This window comes from Dendrobates tinctorius, unplaced genomic scaffold, assembly GCF_039654945.1.
Source record: "Dendrobates tinctorius isolate UK_male_01 unplaced genomic scaffold, ASM3965494v1 ptg000041l, whole genome shotgun sequence".
In the NCBI taxonomy this organism is placed as follows: Eukaryota; Metazoa; Chordata; class Amphibia; order Anura; family Dendrobatidae; genus Dendrobates; species Dendrobates tinctorius.
Window position 1 is genome coordinate 1077869 of NW_027361709.1, and position 20594 is coordinate 1098462.

The 20594-nt window shown below is 43.7% G+C and overlaps 1 protein-coding gene and 1 long non-coding RNA gene across 2 annotated transcripts in view; one reads left to right on the plus strand and one right to left on the minus strand.

The window, feature by feature from the left end:
• THUMPD3 (THUMP domain 3 tRNA guanosine methyltransferase) overlaps positions 1–20594 on the plus strand; it is a 252936-nt gene that overhangs the window by 74272 nt on the left and 158070 nt on the right. The window lies entirely within an intron of this gene.
• On the minus strand, positions 111–6195 carry LOC141088774 (uncharacterized). Its single transcript, XR_012232061.1, has 2 exons — positions 6128–6195; positions 111–698 (listed from the first exon to the last, which is right to left on the minus strand). It is a non-coding gene; the product is annotated as an uncharacterized lncRNA (long non-coding RNA).

Genomic DNA, 20594 nt, shown 5'->3' on the forward strand with positions numbered 1-20594 from the left:
TTAGATTTTTTTTTTGTGCTCTCTTTCTTCTCGTTAATCAAACTAAATTGAGACAGCAGGACACAATAAAATGTTGTGGTCATATAAACAGATGTCCAGCACTACATGGATCATAATAATAATAATCTTTATTTATATAGCGCCAACATATTCCGCAGCGCTTAACAGTTTAACAGTTTCAAAGCACAAGTCATAAGTAACAACGTTAACAATACAATAATTAAAGCAAAATAAGACGAAATAAGACGACACTGCTCGTGAGAGCTTACAATCTACAATGAGGTGAGGGTGATACAAAGTACAAGTGTGTATTTACAATGATGTATTTACAATGAAGGTCCAGCCATCTTGAGGGAGTGGATCATAAAGCACTTTGAAAAGTTTCTTGACCTCACAACATAAGGGGACAAGCAGAGTAAGTTGAAATAACTATATACCAGATGTAAGCTTGCATAGTTGAAAACACATATATAGCATTCAGGATTAACTGCTTGCTGACATTGAATGGAGTGGAGAAACACAGGAGTTGATTCAGAGCAGAGATTGTGTGTTTACCCTTCATGATTGCTTCAAGACGGTAATATTTTGCTGCAGTTTGTTTTAAATTCCTTTGCGCCTAAATTTTGATTGCAATGTGTGAATCTACCTTTAGCCTGTGTCATCAGGGAAGATCTTCAGCTGCGGGAAAACCTGTGCACCTAAAAAAAAAAAAAAAGCATTCGATGAGTGACATCTTCATGTAGGATTTACTCACTTTAGTGGGAAAGATGGAGGACCATGAGCACTGGCCATATGCTTAATTACCATTTTCTTAACCTGTGGTACAGGGGTTATATAGGCCATGTCTCTAGGAGGTACTTACAGTTGTGGCTAAAAGTATTGACACCCCTGCAATTCTGTCAGATAATACTCATTTTCTTCCTGAAAATGATTGCAAACACAAATTCTTTGTTGTTATTATCTTCATTTAATTTGTCTTAAATGAAAAAACACAAAAAGATTTGTCCTAAAGCCAAATTGGATATAATTCCACACCAAACATAAAAGAGGGTGGACAAAAGTATTGGCACTGTTGGAAAAATCATGTGATGCTTCTCTAATTTGTGTAATTAACAGCACCTGTAACTTACCTGTGGCACCTAACAGGTGTTGGCAATAACTAAATCACACTTGCAGCCAGTTGACATGGATTAAAGTTGACTCATCCTCTGTCCTGTGTCCTTGTGTGTACCACATTGAGCATGGAGAAAAGAAAGAAGACCAAAGAACTGTCTGAGGACTTGAGAAACCAAATTGTGAGGAAGCATGAGCAATCTCAAGGCTACAAGTCCATCTCCAAAGACTTGAATGTTCCTGTGTCTACCATGTGCAGTGTCATCAAGAAGTTTAAAGCCCATGGCACTGTGGCTAACCTCCCTAGATGTGGACGGAAAAGAAAAATTGACAAGAGATTTCAACGCAAGATTGTGTGGATGTTGGATAAAGAACCTCGACTAACATCCAAACAAGTTCAAGCTGCCCTGCAGTCCGAGAGTACAACAGTGTCAACCCGTACTATCTTTCGGCGTCTGAATGAAAAGGGACTGTATGGTAGGAGACCCAGGAAGACCCCATTTCTTACCCCGAGACATAAAAAAGCCAGGCTGGAGTTTGCCAACACTTACCTGAAAAAGTCTAAAACGTTTTGGAAGAATGTTCTCTGGTCAGATGAGACAAAAGTAAAGCTTTTTGGGCAAAGGCATCAACATAGGGTTTACAGGAGAAAAAGAGAGGCATTCAAAGAAAAGAACACGGTCCCTACAGTCAAACATGGTGGAGGTTCCCTGATGTTTTGGGGTTGCTTTGCTGCCTCTGGCACTGGACTGCTTGACCGTGTGCATGGCTTTATGAAGTCAGAAGACTACCAACAAATTTTGCAGCATAATGTAGGGCCCAGTGTGAGAAAGCTGGGTCTCCCTCAGAGGTCATGGGTCTTCCAGCAGGACAATGACCCAAAACACACTTCAAAAAGAACTAGAAAATGGTTTGAGAGAAAGCACTGGAGACTTCTAAGGTGGCCCGCAATGAGTCCAGACCTGAATCCCATAGAACACCTGTGGAGAGATCTAAAAATGGCAGTTTGGAGAAGGCACCCTTCAAATATCAGGGACCTGGAGCAGTTTGCCAAAGAAGAATAGTCTAAAATTCCAGCAGAGCATTGTAAGAAACTCATTTATGGTTACCGGAAGCGGTTGGTCGCAGTTATTTTGGCTAAAGGTTGTGCAACCAAGTATTAGGCTGAGGGTGGCAATACTTTTGTCTGGCCCATTTTTGGAGTTTTGTGTGAAATGATCAATGTTTTGCTCTTTTGTGTTTTTTCATTTAAGACAAATTAAATGAAGTTAATAATACCAAAGAATTTGTGTTTGCAATCATTTTCAGGAAGAAACTGAGTATTATCTGATAGAATTGCAGGGGTGTCAATACTTTTGGCCACAACTGTATATTGTGCTCCTGCTCTATTTTTATAAGTTAAAATGTTATGCCATTATAACCTTGGGAACATTTTAATGCCTTTTGGTTGAATAGGGGGCTCTTGGCCTAAATGGAGAACATTGATGAGCAAAGCTATTGCAGCTCTTTGCTGTAGATGTCCAGTGTGGATAACTAGGCAGTCACCTTAATAATAATAATAATAATAATCTTTATATAGCGCTCACATATTCCGCGGCGCTTTACAGTTTCCACACATTTTCATCACTGTCCCCGGTGGGGCTCACAATCTGTATTCCCTATCAGTATGTCTTTGGAGTGTGGGAGGAAACCGGAGTGCCCGGAGGAAACCACGCAAACACGGGGAGAACATACAAACTTCTTGCAGATGTTGTCCTTGGTGGGATTCGAACCCAGGACTCTGAGCCACCGTGCTGCAACCTTTAGAGGATGTTTGTCTTTTAGTTTTTACATTTTTGCTGACAATTTTTCCTAATCATTGAGGGTTTCTTTTCTCTGTGTCTGGATTAATCTTACAATTCCAGCTGTGACAGATTCACAGTCTTATATCTAACATCGCCGTCTCATCCTCTGTGAGTTGTGGCTGTGTTGGAAAACCATTTAATAAAATTCCCCTGAAAGATCTGAAGTACAGGTAACAAAAAAGTCCATAAATCAGCCCGACATTTGTGTTATTGGGCGCAGATCTCATAGTTATTTAAAGAATATTTCCTCTAAAATATCGTAGCTACCAGGAAATATAAATCTTCTGTGAAGGCATTTGTATTCAGCCTTTTTTAATTTACGGTATATCACAGAGCCCAAATCCTAAGTGATTTACTCCTGAATAACTAACCAGAATAAGGTTGGGGTGTGTAGAAAAGTGGTCTGACAACACCTTTGTCAGGAACACCGCACTGCACTTGCTCACTGAGCCAGTGCGCGTGTCCTGAGTACAAAAACAGTGCTCAAAGATACCTGTGGAGCAGGGCAGCAGCGGTGACGATGCGTGCTTCAGACTATCAGGACCTGAAGCACGTGACTGCTGGGGGCGTGGCCTAAACTCCACAGAGCTAGGAGCTGCAGGGAAACTCCTAGAAAGGTAACTACGGGACAAGTTACCAAGGGGCATAGACAGGGGCGTGACCAGATCAAGCCAGGGTCAAAGCACGAGATAGCAGGACAGTACCAAAGGGTTAACGAGAGTGGATAGTCAGGACGTAGCAATAGATCAGAAAACCAGAACGGGCAATAGACGGTACAAAAGGGGCAAACGGTAACGGAGTAACAATAGCCAAGCCAGGAGGTCAGAACCAGAGAAGACAATAGTACCAAAACGTGAGACAGAGAACAGAGTGAGGGGACAGACTGGGTCATACACGGGAATCAAACAAGCAATGCAGTTTACCAGCACACCAGGGGGGTCAGACACACAGCCAGAATAAGGGTACCGTTACACCTAGCGATGCACCAGCGATCCCGACTAGCGATATGACGCGGTCAGGATCGCTGGTACATCGCTAGGTGGTTGCTAGTGAGCTGCCACACAGGCAGATCTCACCAACGACATCGCTGGGGACGGGGATCGCTACTTACCTGTCAGACGAGGCGATCCTGCGACCTCCCGCCCGGCTCCACGCATCGCTCGTCGGCGCCACAGGAAGCGCCGCAGGAAGTGACTGACGAGGAATGGTCCAGGAGCTTCTCGCGCGATCAGCGATAACCAGCGGGGGAGCCGGTCGGAGGTAAGTATCACATGCAGCGATATCGCTAGCAATATCGCTGCAACGTCACAAAATCGGTGACTTTACAGCGATATTGCTAGCGATATCACAGTGTGTAATGGGGGCTTAACAGTATAACTGACAGGGAATCCTAGTCTGGAGTGATACAGGAAAGATGTATATCTTTGTACCGTGTTAGCCAGTAGATAGAAAAATATTCAGAATTGAGAGTCCTCAGTGGTTGATACCTTTTAATGGCTAGCTGAAAAGATGGTAACACATTGCAAGCTTTTGAGACTACTCAGGTCTCTTCTTCAGGCTAGACTAATACAAAATCTGAAGAGTCACATATTTATGCACAATACAACACAGAAAAAATGCAATGGATAAGACAAGTGACGTGAAGCAGAACTATCAATATGGGAGAGGGAGAAACATAAATATTGGACCAGTACATAGATAAGGAGTCCAGATGTTTTATAGTCCTCTGATTGGGGTCTCCTAATGTGTTGTGATGCCCCCACCAGGTCTTGAAAGCAAATTCCTTAATTGATGTAAAAAGACATAAATGCATGCGACACATTCATTCCAGCACTGAGAGTGTCAAAAGTCGTCATAAATTTATACTCCCAAACACGTCTCTCTCTCTGAGATGTGAAGTTACCTTTCAATACCAGTAATTGCAAATCCATGTTGCTGTGATCAGGGATACAAAAATGTTTTGCCACAGGTAGATCCATTCTTTTTTCTCTTATTGTGTGACGATGAGCATTCATCCTTGTTCTAAGCTTTTGCCCTGTCTCCCCCACATACAGACCCCCAGTTGGACATTTAGTACAAATAATTAAGTACACCACATTAGATGTAATGCAGCTGAAAGTACCTGGGATCTTGTAGTCCTGATGTGAGTTGGGGATCTTTATCTCGTCCGTGGTCATTATAAATGGACAAGTTTTACATTTCTTCTGGTTGCAAGGAAAGGTTCCTGCAGCTGTTGGAGAGGACAGGGAGCTTCTGACAATGATGCTTCTTAAATTTGGGGGCTGCCTAAAACACAGCAGTGGGGGGTCTGGAAAAATGGATTGTAATCGGGCATCTTTTTGTAGTAAAGGTTGTAATTTCCGTGCAGCTCCCCTTAGCACCTCCAGATTTTTGTTGTAGGTGACTACTAGAGGCACCCGGTTATTTTCTTCTTTAGCTTTGTAATGTAGCAGGTGATTCCTTGACATTCTGGTGGCTCTTGTAATTTGGTTTTCAATTGTTCTTGGATGGTAGCCCTGATTCAAAAAGGTCCCCAATCAGAGGACTATAAAACTTCCGGACTCCTTATCTATGTACTGGTCCAATATTTATGTTTCTCCCTCTCCCATATTGATAGTTCTGCTTCACGTCACTTGTCTCATCTATTGCATTTATTCTATGCTGTATTGTGCATAAATATGTGACTCTTCAGATTTTGTATTAGTCTAGCCTGAAGAAGAGACCTGAGTAGTCTCGAAAGCTTGCAATGTGTTACCATCTTTTCAGTTAGTCTGGAGTGAGTATAAATACCCCTCCCAGATCCAAAGGGAGGCCAGCAAAATTAACCCTGAGAAACCAGGACATTAGCCATATCCTAACCATGACAACCTTAAGGAGCTGTAATGTTATACTGATTGTCATCCAACTTACTCAGATTAGGGACAAAGCAAGAGTCAGAAAATCCTATGTACCGTAGATGCGATTTTTGTAGGGTCAAGTGCCATGTATAATGTATCGTCATCTTTAAATTGCAGACTGCAGCTTCCACACAAAATATCTCAGTATTCTCTTGGTCTTACGATTTGCACTGTGAAGAAAGTGTAGTCATTTCTTAAAGGCATGACTACCCCAGCTTTTCAATTTGGGACCCCCCCCCAACCCACACACACAGAAATACAGTGCATACTCACCGGATGTTGGCGCCGCTGTTCCTGTAGAGTGACGTGACTTGTCATGTACAGGCTGAAGCCTTTTCATTTCATCAAAGAGGCCGCTTATTGGCTGCAAACTGCACATGATGCAAGTCACATCACCCTCAGGCTATGTGCCCACGTATGCAGAAATTTCCTGAGCAAAACCTGATTCCTTCCCAGGAAATCCGCTTTTTTATTGCTTTTTTGCACGTTTTTTTCAGGAGCATCCACATTCTCATTGAATACAGTTGGAAATGCGTTTTTTCTGCAAAATTAATGAACACGCTGCGTTTTTTCCGCGATGCGTTTTTTTTGCAGGAAAAAATCATGTGCACAAAAATTGCAGAATCTCTATATATAAAAATCAATGTGTGTGTGTGTATCACCAACCAATCACGAAGCATATTTCATTTCACCAGAGCTGTTCAAAAGAAGCTAAGCTGTGATTGGTTGCTATGACCAACAGTTTTCCTTGCAACCAACCACTAAGCATCTCTCATTTCACCAGAGCTGGTTAAAAGTAGCTGAGCTGTGATTGGTTGCTATGCGGAAGTTTTCCCACTTGACAACACCTCAGCAGACACTGACAGGGTGGGAGAAATCTAGCATCCCCAGGAACATAAGCTCCAGCCATCGTTCGTCTCCCAGAAAGGAGCAAGACAGCACATGACAGAAATGAATCCCCCTTCCCATGTGGTATCATTAAGTGACACACATGAATGTAGGAAAGTGCACATATTAAATGTCATGTGGATTTAATGTTTTCTCAGACACTTTTATGCATTATTGATGTGTTACTGTGCTCTGATGCTGTGAATTTTTTTAAAGTGCTACTTTCCCCATAATTCACTTGAATATACCCATATAACACCTAATGCTTTTCCTATAACAACCCATTAAATATGATACTATACTGCATACAGATGCTGTACATCCATGAGCAACTCAGCTGGACAAATTACAAGTTGACCTGGGATCTTAGTGAACCATGTTTCTGTGCAATTTCACTATTCTACTTTTACTGGCTTTGACGGGATGATGTGGGATATTAGGGATAGTAGTCCGGTAGCTCTGGCTGACGGGATAATGTGAGATATTATAGTAAATGTGGCTATGCGGAGTGGGCGGGGCTCTACACTCAGCTTTATATATATAACAATGTGGGATATTAGGGGTAGTAGTCCGGTGGCTCTGGCTGACGGGATGATGTGGGATATTAGGGGTAGTAGTCCAGCGGCTGTGACAGGATGATGTGGGATATTAGGGGTAATTGTCCGGTGGCTCTGGCTGACGGGACAATGTGGGATATTAGGGGTAGTAGTCCAGTGGCTATGGCTGACGGGATGATGTAGGATATTAGTAGTCCGGTGGCTCTGGCTGACGGGACGGTATGGGATATTAGGGGTAGTAGTCTGGTAGCTCTGGCTGACGGGATGATGTGGGATATTATAGTGAATGTGGCTATGCGGTGTGGGCGGGGCTATACACAGCTTTGCACACTAACCGTAACCGTAGTTAGTTACTATGCCCGGGCAGCGCCGGGCTCTTCAGCTAGTGCATTATAAGAATGGGATGCTTAATGTATGCGTTTTTTTAAGCGTTTTTGCATGGAAAAAAATGCTTAAACGCGAAAAAAACGCTTACGTGGGCACACAGCCTCAGGGAATATCCCCATTGCAAGAGGTGTTTATCCACTTATTGCATTATATTTGGGGACATGAATTGATTAGGCTGAGATTGTTCAGTAGTGGACAACCACTTTAAAATATATATATATATATATATATATATATATATATATATATATATATATATATATATATATATATATTACACAGTTAATCAACCAACAAAATAGTGAGTGCAGCTCTGGTCGTATAATACAGGATGTAACTCAGGATCAGTAATGTATGTACTCAGTGACTACACCAGCAGAATAGTGAGTGCAGCTCTGGGGTATAATACAGTATGCAACTCAGGATCAGTAATGTACTGTATGTACACAGTGACTGCACCAGCAGAATAGTGAGTGCAGCTCTGGAGTATAATACAGGATGTAACTCAGGATCAGTAATGTAATGTATGTACTCAGTGACTGCACCATCAGAATAGTGAGTGCACCCTCTGGAGTATAATACAAGATGTAACTCCGGATCAGTAATGTAATGTATGTACACAGTGAGTGCACCAGCAGAATAGTGAGTGCACCTCTGGAGTATAATACAGGATGTAACTCAGGATCAGTAATGTAATGTACCGGTATGTACACAGTGAGTGCTCCAGCAGAATAGTGAGTGCAGCTCTGGGGTATAATACAGGATGTAACTCAGGATCAGTAATGTAATGTATGTACACAGTGAGTGCTCCAGCAGAATAGTGAGTGCAGCTCTGGGGTATAATGCAGGATGTGACTCAGGATCAGTAATGTAATGTATGTACACAGTGACTGCACCAGCAGAATAGTGAGTGCAGCTCTGGCATATAATACAGGATGTAACTCTGGATCAGTAATGTACAAATATACAGGGTGGGCCATTTATATGGATACACCTAAATAAAATGGCAATGGTTGGTGACCCAGATCGGAGCGCTGAATTTGCAGAATAAGCAAAACAAAAATTGGAACAGGACCCTCAGTTTACACAGAACATTATGTTCAGTGATGAGGCAAACTTGTTTGGGTGGGCCATTTATGTGGATACACCTAAATAAAATGGGAATGGTGACAGTTTTCTTGCGTAGGGTCTCTTGCATTAAAATCTGCTGCAGTGACCCGGGTACTGCGTTCACCAGACATCAACACAATTTATATCAGCTCCTCACGTGTTAACCTCTGCGACTTGTCAGTGGCTGTAAATAAAGAGAAACTTGTAAAGAACTCATGACAGAATAAAGTTATGTTAAAACCAAGAACACCTGTCATGATCCAGGTTGGATCTGACAGAGTAAATGCACAGAGTAACCTTTTTTTTTTTCCCTTGGCTGTGTGCCAAAGGTGGTTTTGCCCCCCCCCGGTGGCCATTAGGGTCATTGCACTGTGGTGTTTTCGGTTGTAGTTTTCTCCCCGGTGGCCATTAGGGTCATTGCACTCTGGTTACCTTAGTTTGTGCACTTAATTATGTAACAGGTATGGGTGCTCTATAAGATAGTATCAGGTATGTTTAATCAATGTGGTGATAAAGTATTCATTTGCAAGCAAGCCTGAGTGAAGGAGGGAGCTAAAGGAGAGTCACGGGCAGCTCAGTTAGATTCCTGGAGTGTCAGCTATGGTGTCTGCAAGGAATGCTGGCATGGCGTGGTGGAGTCGCAGTTATGGTGTCAGCAAGGAGTTTGTGCATGGATTGGTGGAGTGGCAGCTGCGGTGTAGAGCTGCACTCAAAATCCTGGACTTGGTTGCTGAGAGCTGGACTCAAGCATGCTGGACTTTTTGGCAGAAAAGCTGGACTCATTTGCGGGACTCTGTTTCTGGACAGCTGCACGCAGGTGTGGACTCTGTTTGCTCCAAGGCTGCACTATGATGATGAGAAGGTCTGTTTCTGGACAGCACACCCAGATGTCAGACACGGTGGAGGAAGAGATGCACGGAGGTGGTGGGCTCTGTTGCTGGGAGCGTAAGCAACAGAGCAAAGCTAAGTGGTGTTCCCCTGATTTGTCACTTTTCCTTATGTGTGTTTAGTGCAGTGGTGGGATTAGTTTCTGCACCGACCAATTCCCTAGTGAGGGTTTAGGTGCAGGGCGAGTCAGGGTTTTGAGGTTCCTGTTCGTCGCCCGGTGCGGAACCGGCCTAGGGAACGTTAGGAGTGTAGAGACACTGACTCGGGGGAGTGCAGGAGGTCTCCACTTCCCCGTTTCCCTATCGCAGGGCCACCATTGTTATTTTTACCCAGGTTTTCCCTATTCCCTTTGTGTTATTGTATTAGTTACCGGCCTGCGGGCCGCTTCACATAGGACAATTACACACGTGCCGCCCCCTGTTGTATCAGTTACCGGCCTGCTGGCCGTGTCACTCAGGACGTGGCAACACCATTGTTTGTCTTGAGCAATTCTCTATAAGTTTGATGTGTCACATGACCCTCTTCCCATTGGAAAAAATAAAGTTGGATCCAAAATGGCCGACTTCAAATTGGCCGCCATGGTCACCACCCATCTTGAAAAGCTGCAGTGTTTGGTCTGAGTCGGGGCTAAGTATTATCAATGATTCAGAAGATGAAATGATGATTTACCGCTTTTATTACTATAATTAATGCTGTCCACACTAGAGATTGTGACGGCCACAAAGCAATTATTTACTTTTTTTGCTGACTGATGGATAGCGATCGCTTTTACAAATGGAACACCGTAAATCAAGACAAAGAACGTCTACAAATAGAAGGGCATAAAGGCACCAAAACATGCCACACCGAGGGTGCAGTGAAGCGCCATCATTTACATATTGTATAAAACACTTTTTTTGCTAATATTAAGTTAATTTTTATGTAGTCTCTGGTCATAAATCAGCTGAGAGGTGCTCAGAAGAAGACAGATAAGGCTACTTTCACACATCAGGTTTTCGGCGTCAGGCGCGATCCGGCGTCGTGCCGGATCCGGCAAATGTTTTGTAAAACCTGAAGTGCCGGATCCGGTTTTCTGCCGGATCCGTCTTGTTCTTGACAGACAAAACCGGATCCGTCTCATCCGGTTCATCCGTTTTTCTATCCGTTTTTCTATCCGTTTTTCGACGGATTACGCCGGATCCGGTTTTTAAAATTGACCCTTGTGGCCTTCCGAACGGGATTGGCTACTGGAAAACTAGATATAGCGTGTTCCTACAGCCCTTCTTTGACAGGTTGTAGAGAAGAAAGTGCAGGTTGGAGAGAAGAGCAAGTTACTGGCGAAGATGGATGTTGTCATTGGAAATATTACCACTAGAAGTTCTGTGACGGTTTCAGGGACAATTTTCCACTATACTTTATGTCACCTCAAGGCAGAGTACACTGGGATGACAGAGTGTGAAAGATTTGTGCCCTAAACTTGTGTACCTTCTGGACCAACAGTATATACCTTTGCCAACCAAAGTTGGCTATCTTGTCATGGTCTTACTATTTTTACCTTTAGGCCACAGGTGTGTACCTGGTTGTGTTTTATGCAAAGTATTTCACCTTTTAACAAAAGTTGTGTACATTGGTAGGAAATCACCAACAATAAACACAACTTTTTAGGTGAAATACTTTGCTTCAAACACAACCAGGAACACAACTGTGGCAAAAAGCTAAAATTTACCCACAGTTATATACCGTACCTGGTTTTGAATACCTTTTTACCTTTGAAATACCCTGTATTTAACCTTTTTTTAAAACATAGTTCGCCGCAGAAAGAAATGACAGACAACCATTGTGAAACGATAATTTAACTTTTATTTAAATTTTTTTTTTTTTTATGTTTTTAAAGTGCAAAAAACTTTTTTAATAAAGGTTTTAAACCCAATGGGCATTTTTATTACAAAAAAAAACATTACAACTCTGTGTACTGTGGGGTGGAAATACTGCTGGAGGGGCTGCGGGACACTTCGACACTGGGTGTGTGGAGAGAGGACTGGGATCGTGGTGGGGAAGGAACAGTTAGAGGTGAAGGTGTGGAAAAAGCTACAGAATGGGTGGACATGTGGGAGGCAGAAGAGGTGGTGGGCGGTGGAGTGGAGGGTTGGGCAGGGACTGTAGAAGCAGATGATGTTGATGGAAAGTTGTATGGGGAAGGAGTTTGGTACGGGGAAGGAGTTTGGTACGGGGCAGGTTGCTGGAAGTGGGGAGATGTCTGGTACTGGTGAGGTTGCTGGTATGTAATAGGAGGGGGAGGATGGAAAGTGGCTGGAGGGGGTGCAGATGTAATAGGAGGGGGAGGATGGAAAGTGGCTGGAGGGGGTGCAGATGTAATAGGAGGGGGAGGATGGAAAGTGGCTGGAGGGGGTGCAGGTGGAGGAACTACAGTGGTGGGAGGTGGAGGTTGGGAGGTAACCTGCTGTAGAGCACCGTGGCACGAATGCATTACATGCATCTGCTGGGTAGGAGATAGTGTTGCCATGCGCTCCACAACAGACCTGAAAAAGGTGTGGTTTGGCGAAGATCTTGCTTCTGAATGCATGGTTTGCAGAAGTGTCTTCACCTCCAGAATGCTGGAGTTGATCTGCTGAAAGCCTGCGGAGATTTGCTCTGACAAGACTTTGAGACAGTTCTGGAAAGATGCATTCAGATGCAAGAACTCTTGCGCATAACTCTTTTCCTGACCCCTCTGCCGCAGCCGCCCAGTACCCGCAGGTGTACTAGAGGTGGCAGGGGCAGAAGGGTGGGGTAAAGGGAAATCGATCTCCTCACCAGCAGCTTCATGTAATGTAGGCGGCCACGATGCTCCTGTGCTGGTGGATGGGACAGATGGGTCGAATGTGTGGGAAGGCTGGGAAGGTGCAGATGTACCGGGGCGGTCGAAGTGTCCCTCGGTGCCGGTCTCCTCAGGGATCGCCTCAGAAGGGTCCAATCGTGCAGGCTCCCGAGTGCTGCTCACCGTGCTGTGGAATAAAGAGAAAAAAAAACAATTAAAATACTGACATGGTATGGCCCTGGCTGAAAAAAAAAAGTTACATCTAACATTTTTTTCACATGTGGTGTGTAATATTTACCTTCTGGTGAGCATTGTTTCCCGGAGGAACGACAGGGCTTCTGCGTACTTGTACTTGCTCCTGCGTCCTCCAGATCCACTCGGGGCCCGCATCTCTTTATTAAACTCCTTCTTGAAACGATCCCTCACAGACCGCCACCGATTCACAATTCTGTTCCCTGAAACGAGAAAGGAGTGGTTAGTATACAACATCAGTGTTTCACAAACTCCAGTCCTCATGGTCCCCAGGGGTCATGTTTTCAGGATTTCCATAGTAAATAGAAATCCTGAACACATGATCCGTGGGGACCACGAGGACTGGAGTTCGGGAAACACTGGTTTACATCAAGCAACCGGTACTGTATATACTTACGCTCTTTAATCTGGGCCCGAGCTTCGAGGTCCTCCCAGCGGCCCACAAGGAGAGAACAGATTTCCTCCCAGAGTCGTCGGGTAACGATAAGGTCAGCGTGGCGGCGGTCAGCCATATTCCAGAGCGGCTCCCTTTCTCTGACGAGATCGATGAGGTGGTCCACATCGAGTCCTCCATCCTCACCGTCAAAGTCGGGAGCACGCTGTGAAGGCTGTTAAAGAAAAAGACAAAAATAACATAATTAGCCTCCACAAAAGAAATGAAATAAAAAGTGCAAAAAAAAAGCAAAAATATTTATACTTACACGCTGGTGACCGCCGCGTTGCTGTCGCCGACGACCCTGGGAGGCACTGCGAGGACCTCTTGGCCGAGCACCAGATTGGGAAGACTAGAGAAGAAAACAAAAAATGTTATGTCTTTGGATGTAGGCATTTGTTTGCTGTGTGTGGTCTGCAGAACATTGTTTTCTATGTGTTGTGTGTAGTGTGATGTTGTGTTTCTGCGTTTGATGCAAAAAACTTACCAATTGTGAGCCCACTCCAGGTGTCTGTCCACCCCTTCCTTCTTCTTCTGGGAGCTCCTCTTCATCTTGTGATTCCTGTTTTGAAATAAAAGGCAATGAATAGACATATATTACAGAGATGATGGATTTTGGAAATAAAAACTTACCGTCAAACGCTGACGATGCGAGGGAGGGCTCCCAGAAGAAGATGTGCTGTCCTGTTGATGGCCAGACTCCATGGCTGTGGGTATTGCTGCTGCTGTTGCTGCTGCCAGTGATGCCATTTCTGCTGCTGCTGCTGCTGCATCTCTTTGGTGGCTGTTGAATAAAGAGAAACAAAGGGCCAATGAATATCTTGATATTCCATGGCCCTAGTTTGGAGGAATAGGTGATTTGATAATTACCGTCTCTCATCTGCTGCTGGCCTCCCCTCCTCAGCATGTTCTATTTGCTGCTCCATTTGGGGTGGTGGTGGTGCTGATGGTGCTGCAGTGGTCTCCTGCCTTCTCCTGCTTCGCTTGGTTGCTTTCTTGGGTGGCATGTTGGGTGTGGCTGTGGGTCCCACTGTCTTGCTTTTATATATGTCTTGTGGGCAGAGCTACTGAGCATGCTCAGACCAAAAAACCGGATCCGGCGCATTGCGGCGCTCATATGCTTTCATTGTGTGAAAAAGCCGGACGCGCTGGATCCGGCGGGTACGGCTTTTTCGCCGGAGACAAAAAACGTTACAGTAGACGTTTTTTCCAGATGCCGGATCGCGACACATTGCGACACATTGCCGGATCCGGCGAAATCCGGATGAAACGCATGGCCATCCGGCGCGATACGGCGCAAATGCAAGTCAATGGGGGGGAAACCGGATCCGGCATTGCATTTCGCCTGATCCGGTTTCTGTCAAAAGCGCCGGATCGCGCCTGACAGCGAAAACCTGATGTGTGAAAGAGGCCTTAGAGTTACCAACTGTCCTGTTAAACATCAGAATAAGCTCACTGACGGTTCTCAGAAGGCAGCCAGTTTCTCTCATTAGTGCAGCTATTCTCACAAAATGACCAGCACTTCTGTCCTTACATTAACTGCTGATGGAGGAGCATGTGACCAAAAGTGTCTATCAGCCTCCTCCAAAATGCAAATTGTCTCTTCAGAAAGGAAGAGGATTAGAACTCTAGTGCCACTTATTGGAAGTAGCAATCCTAAATGTCAACGAGCCTTGTTACATGACTTAGGATAGAAGCCAAAACCAGAATCTCAATTTGCAGACACTGTGTTTCGGGGTACTGCCCCTCGTCAGTGCAAAGTGTGAGATCTGGTTTGGCTGTGTGAGAGGCGTCTGACTGATATCCAAGAAGTAACGATACTTCTTGGATACCTCCTCCAAAAGAAACGCACCTATCGGAGGAGGCTGATGGGCGGGTCTGGTGAAACCGCGCCAGGAGCTGCCAGGCCGCAGGTTTCTAAGGTACACATCGGGTAACTAAGTGAAGCGCGCCGCTTAGTAACCCGATATTTACCTTAGAGACCAGCTCCCTGTGCCTGCTTAGAGTGCTGGGAGCTTTGCTCATTATTGGCTTCCGCTGCCACATGCAGCGATGCGCGCTGGCCAGCCGGAGAGCAACGATGAAAAAATGACCCAGGACGATGCTACACGATCAGCGATACCCGGCGGGGGGCCGGTCACTGATGCGTGCCACACACAGCGATCTCGCTGGCGAGATCGCTGTGGCGTCACAAAATCAGCGATCTTGCTAGCGACGTGACGGGGCCTTTAGACTGACCAAGAACAGGAATGTGAGTACAGTAATGAATGAAATATAAGTCAATAAAACAAACCAAAGGAAACCCAGACGCACGCTCAATAACTGCGTGTATCAGCTGCTTCTGGTCACAGATCGTAGACTTCCATACTGAACTGGTTAGGAAGTCTTTCTGTGGAGGCATGGCCAATGGTCCTTTCTTAAGGAAGATGATTGGTGTGATTATGAAAAGATGTTCCTCTGGAAGAAATTATATATGGCTCAAAAAGAAATTGCTATTCTAAATGAAGAAGAGACACTATCAATTCCTCCAAGGTAGAACTCTGGTCGTTGATTCTCTGGTTTATATGGGAGGAAACATGTTTGTGATCCAAATGACAGAAAAAACTGACCGCACATCCTAGTCTGAATAGGTGCATACCAAAAAACAACTTGCATATCAAAATAAGGAAATGGTTGCACTCAATTTCATTAAGGCATATGAAATATATGAAATGTGAATAGCAAAATGGATTTTGGAATTTAGAAAAAACATATGAGATACTTTGCACAAAATTTGGCCAAAAGATGTGAGCCCATTCACCAACGTCAAGGTGATCTCATTGAACGGGTCCCTATTCTAAGTGCCTAATGTGAACTACTGGCTAATAACAAGATAAAGCCTATATTTATAGGAGGCTAGGAACCAAAAAGTGATTGGATGTAATTAAAATCACAGCTTGTTGAAGGGCGGAGAGCTCAGTCAGAAAGCTAACATTCAAATGACAGAAAAAACTGACGGCACATCCTAGTCTGAATAGGTGCATACCAAAAAACAACTTACGGTACATATCAAAATAAGGAAATGGTTGCACTCATGCTTGTGATCCAGACATGGATAACTAGTGTTATGATGTACAGTCAGTTTTGGAACAGCAATGTGGATGAAAGGGTCCGGAACAGTTCCCCAAAAATTAGGGTATAACAAACATGCACAGTGGTTGGCAAGCTTCAGACTACACCAACTGGAGTCTGAAAACCTGAGCCACATTCTTTGCTCCAGACGCCCGTTGAACGACACTCAATGATTACGATTTATCTGCTCCTATGTTAGTTAGAGACATCATTGAGTTTTGATAATTATCAAGCCTACAAATATAGTGCATGTGTGAGCATTGTCCTGTGTCACTAGTTTGTTACGTCTCGGTGCTTTGAATGTACTTATGCCTCATTAGGCGTTGTTACTGCACAGCTACATGGTAATAAGGGGGTTATCAGGCTGATGTAGAATCTAACTTTCAAGCGAATAAGTGTGAAAGCTTACTTATGTCTGAATGAAGTCAAGAGCTGTAAAGTTAAACCTCCGACCTATCCGATTTAGCGCAGTATGTCAGGCGACATGATCGGCTGCAGAAAAAGAGCTAATCAAGGATGAAAGCTGTACACAGAATATCTATCGTAGTGAGGCTCCAAGAGGAGCATTCTGGTCACAGGCTGTCTTTAATCTGCTGTTTGACTTAAAGGGTCTGTGCACATATTAAGCACTTGGTGCAGAAATTTCTTCATCTCTTCGCAGGAAAAATCCAGCAGCAGAAACGTGTATTTTGTCATTTTTCTGCTGGATTTTTACATATGTTTATAGTGCAGATTTTTCCCCATTCATTAGTATGGGTGAAATCTGCAGCAAAAACACTAAAAGAATTGACACTGCAGATTTAAATTTTCAAGTAAAAAATAAGCAACATGTGCATGAGACTTCAGGATTCTCAGTTGCTTTGCTGACATCAGAAAACCCTTCAGGTTTTGTGACAAATCCGCACTGAAAAATCTCCACAGATTAGCAGCAAAAATGCAACATTTGAACACAGCCAGAGTTTTTCTGCAATATTGACCCAGCAAAACTACGAGCAGAGAAATCTGCAGACAGCTGTACATAAATGACTTGTAACATCTATTCACACTAAAAACATGAGCCAGAAATAGAAGATGTCATCTGACATACACTAGGTTTCCAAGTGTCCAGGGGGAGGTTCCTAACTGAAGAGTCCAGTGCGCTCTACACTGATCATCCTCCGCCACACCCATCTACTGAGAGTGCTTGCTCCCAGCTGTTGCCTGATTGGATTCTACATTCATCATTCAGAGGGGGCGGGTCTGAAAGTTCAGGACACTTCACAATTAGGAAACACCCCCAGGACACTAGGAGTCACATTGCATAGGCCGTGGATGAAAACATTTAGTTCTGGTCTATGCAGTTAAGGCCCCGTCTCACATAACAAGATTGTTAGCGAGATCGCTGAAACGTCAACGATTTTGTGACGCAACAGCGACCTCGCTATGTGTGAGACATAGCGGCGACCGGGCCCCCGCTGCGATCTCGCTGATCATGCTCAAATGTCCTGTGCCATTTTTTGATCGCTGGTGTCCCGTTGGCCAGCATGCATCACTTTGTTTGACGGCAACGAGCGACCTCATTGGCGACGCAGAACTAAGGGATGCAGGCGGGAATTCTCAGAATAGCTGCTGTGTGACAAGGTCCCAACGACCGCCGAGGTCGTTATACGGATCGCCGGATCGTTGCTTCGTCGTTGAGTAGATCTCTGTTTGACAGCTTACTAGCGACCATTTAGCGACGTAACAGCGATCCTTACCAGGTCGTATCGTTGTCGGGATCGCTAGTGTGTCACTTAGTGTAACGGTACCCTTAGCATCAACACTAATATAGGTGATTCCACTGATTAGAAGTCACCTATCTACTGCTGTTGGCAGTTTCAAATGGTCTGCAGTGCTTACAGACTCCCTGTAAAGGTCGGAGATGGCATAATTTGCAGCACTCTCACATTCATAGATTCTGGCGCTCCTGAAGTTCAGTGTCTCACAAATTAATAATGCGCCTATATCAGCCAAACCACAGTGATCCAGGTTTCGCTCACTCTGGAATAATGACTTATGGACATTTTCTTTGTGAGTCTTTTCAGCAAGAGATGTTCTTAATAGTAGAAAATTGTAAAGTCAGGAGGACGTGAATTGCTGTGACTATAACAGCAGCATGAATCATGAGTTATTGTGAGAGCAGACCAACAAACTGCGCCCGAAACCACCGACATCCGTGGGCTGGCTTGATACATATACATACATACACTCAACTTTATAGATCTAGATTATCAGACCACCACCAAATGTCTTTTTACTGACCTGAGATATGAAAATAGCATCCCTCAGTGGATGAAAATGCAACTGCGGTCATCTGTAGCCCATAGTCTCAATGGATGTAGGCACTTAACATGGCAGTTTAACCCCTAGATGCTCCTATCAATAATGACTACAGCATCTAGATAGTTGGGGTGCTTCCTCTTTAACACCATCGGCATTCTAAGATCATATGGTCTGTCCAGAAGTTAGCAACATTTAGGTTGTAAAACCAAACTTTTCCATTCCTGTTATGCCACTTTCCATTAATTCATGAAAAGTACCTGAAGGCTTAATAAACTACCTGAAAGCAGTTTTGAATATGTTTAGGGGTGCTGTTTTTAAAATGGTATCACTTTAGTTGGTTTTGCAATACATGGATCCCTCAAAATCACTTCAAAACAGAATAGGTCCCTAAAAAAAAAGTTGTTGAAATTTTCTTAAAAAAATGAAAAATTGCCGCTACAATTTTAAACGTTCTAACATCCTAACAAAATTAAAAAAAAAAAGTTTAATAGATGATGAAGATGTAAAAGACATGAGGTAAGTGGTATTAAATATTTAATGTGGTATAACTATCTGGATTAAAAGGATAAATATTCAAAGTCTGAAAATTTCAACATTTTTGTAAAATTGCTGACATTTTTTATAAATAAATCACAAATCATAGGGACTTAAATTTACCATTAACAAAGTATAATGTGTCAGGAAAAAATAACCTCAATCACTGAGATATGTGGAAACATTCCAAAGCTATTACCGTATAAAGTGACACGTCAGATTTGAAAAATTTAGCCTTGTCACTATGGGGTTAAGACCATAGACTTCAAAACACATGTAGACTGCTAGACCACTGAAGAGACTGCTAAAAATAATTCAGACCCCCTAAAATAAATGGGACTCCAGTCCAGAACTATAAATTCAGACCCAAAACCAGACCTAAAATTTGTTTAGATCCTTTACAAGGAATCAAGCTCCTGTCCAGATCCCTAAAATTAATTGAAACCCAATGAAATGAATTAGACACCATTCCAGATATTAATTCAGAGACCAAACCAGAAATCACAGAGATCTCTGATGCCAGTTCTGCGAATTCTGGGCAACTAACATCCTCAGTGCAGATTTTAGGCAATGAGCTTCTTAGCATTTTAAAGCTGCTGATAAGAGGGAGCAATAGAGAATATAATCTACTAAACAGCAAGGAGTCCATTTGATAACTTGCAGGATTAGCCATATAGAATGTGATGCATTTTTTGCATTTGCTATTAGGCTATGTGTATACGATGCTTTTTTTATGCATTTTTGTAGCGTTTTTTTCTGAGCGGAAATGGTCCAAAAATGCAATGGTATCCTTATGCATGGTAATTCAATGACAATCCTGAAGTGTTGTGCATATGATGAGTAAATTTCCGTCCATATTTGCAGTGGGTTTTTTCCTGCAGCATGTCAATTCTTTTTTTCGTTTCTGCAGCATTTCTGCACCCATTGACTTCAATTGAGTCAGAAAAATTCACAGCAAAAACGCAGGTATAAAAATGTTTGCGGATTTGCTGAGTTTTTGTTTTGCGTTTTACTACCTTCCTATGGTGTTTCCCACGCTGTCGTCTATGTGACAGCATGGGAAACACCAGCATGGTGGTTCTTATCGGCAGTAATGCTACCGCCGGTAAGACCGTCAGTCACAGCGCTGCGGGATCATGCTGTCAGATGTCAGCGTGATACCGCAGTTGTGACTGTGACCTGCGGTAACAATACCACCGGTACTGTCAGTTAGAACGTTGCGGGATCATGCTGTCAGATGTCAGCGTGATAACGCATTTGTGACTGTGACCCGCAGGCGTGGGCTGATGAGATTACTGCTCCCATCAGGCTAAGTCTGCTGTCACTGATAACTGTGATGGTAGGAGCTGATGATGGGAGATGTAGTATCATCAGCTGGCGCTTGTGCTCACAGTTAAAAAAAGAAAAGTAAACTTACATATTTATTAAAATAAAAATAAATTATACTCACCGAGCGCCAAATCTCCGAAGCTCTCGTGTCCC